Source organism: Sinocyclocheilus grahami, unplaced genomic scaffold (genome assembly GCF_001515645.1).
Source record: "Sinocyclocheilus grahami isolate Dianchi unplaced genomic scaffold, SAMN03320097.WGS_v1.1 scaffold2580.1, whole genome shotgun sequence".
NCBI classification, from domain to species: domain Eukaryota; kingdom Metazoa; phylum Chordata; class Actinopteri; order Cypriniformes; family Cyprinidae; genus Sinocyclocheilus; species Sinocyclocheilus grahami.
In genome coordinates this window covers 1-1,492 of record NW_015507759.1, presented here as the reverse complement: position 1 = coordinate 1,492, position 1,492 = coordinate 1, and positions in this window count along the sequence as shown.

Sequence of the window (1,492 nt, the reverse complement as noted above, 5' to 3'; positions counted from 1 at the left end):
TTATTGCATATAATTTGTCAATTAGAATAATGAGACATTTGGGCTTTTACCAAACAAATGGTATAAATATCAATGAAATGAATCTTTACAATGCAGAGGAAACAAGTTGCATCTGAAGTGACATTTAGATGTCACACTGTTTAATGCAGCTCAGAGGGACATGGGATGCTTTAACCTGCAGTTACAAATGCATAGATAATGTTTTGATATTTTAAACAAAAAACGTTGAATACTGACATTGGAAATTATTTTAAAAATATAAATGTGAAATTTAAACCACTAGTAGATGGCAGCAAGTCAGTGTTTGAACCAAATCGTTTAAAGGTTGATTCATTCAGAAACGAAACACCGTCATGTTTTTGTTTATTGAACTGTATATCATATAATATCACATAATTTTAACATCACATTTGAAATCATGTTGATTTTTGGAGAAAAGAAACGACAATGATATATGTTAATAAATAACAATTTGGTCCCTCGATATCTCTTTTTGCCACCGTGAAATCTTCTCAGTCTCCTTAAAGTGTAAATACGGCCAGGAAGTAAGAAAACACACATTCAAATGTATTCTCAAATACTTCAATTTATTCATAGAAATACAGATCTTATATAGGCATGTCGAGGGGAGTTTCACCCTCTTAACCAATGAGGATAGGGTGACATACACATACAGGATGTTTTGGACAAGAACATGTGTTTTGTATAAAATCGACACATATACAGAAAAACATGTCCATATTATGAATGGACTTCCTGGCGAAGAATACTGAGAGGAGGGAGAGTGAGAGGGAGAGGGAAAGAAAGGAGGGGGAATAAGAGAGAGGGGAAAAAAGGAGGGGTGAGGCATTCTCAAGACAGAGAGTGTTTTCTAACAGTTGCCTGCTTTTGTTTAAAATAAACAATGAATACATAAACACTCGCTGCAGAATTCCCTAATCCTAAATTTATCATTCTCATACATAGATAATAATATGGAATATAATCATTCTTTGATACATTTCAACCCATGTCCTGTAACAGGTCTCCTCATAAAAGCATATTGAGTAGCAACAAGAGTATTCATGGCACGATCAATCAAAAATCTAATAAATGGAATAATGCAACATACAATGAATGAAAGGATTAATAAAATCACTCCAATAGGGATTAACGCATTCACTAGCATTTTCTGCCACCCTAGGAGCCAACCAAACACATCATTTGAATTATTTATTGCATCTCTTGCTTGTATCTCTTGTGCAATTCTAGTCATATTCATTAATCCTTCATCTATCAAATGACCATCAGCATAATTATCTGGAATATAAGTACAACATGCAGTGCCCACGATAACACACACTCCACCCTTCGAGGCTGTCAGTTGGTCTAGAACCAATCCATTTTGTAGAGCAGTCAGTCGCAAACCTCTGAGCTCTTCCTTTACAGCTTCTAAGGTATTTCGCTTGTATTCATAAATAGAAGTAGCTCATAACGAATAAATTCTGTTTCA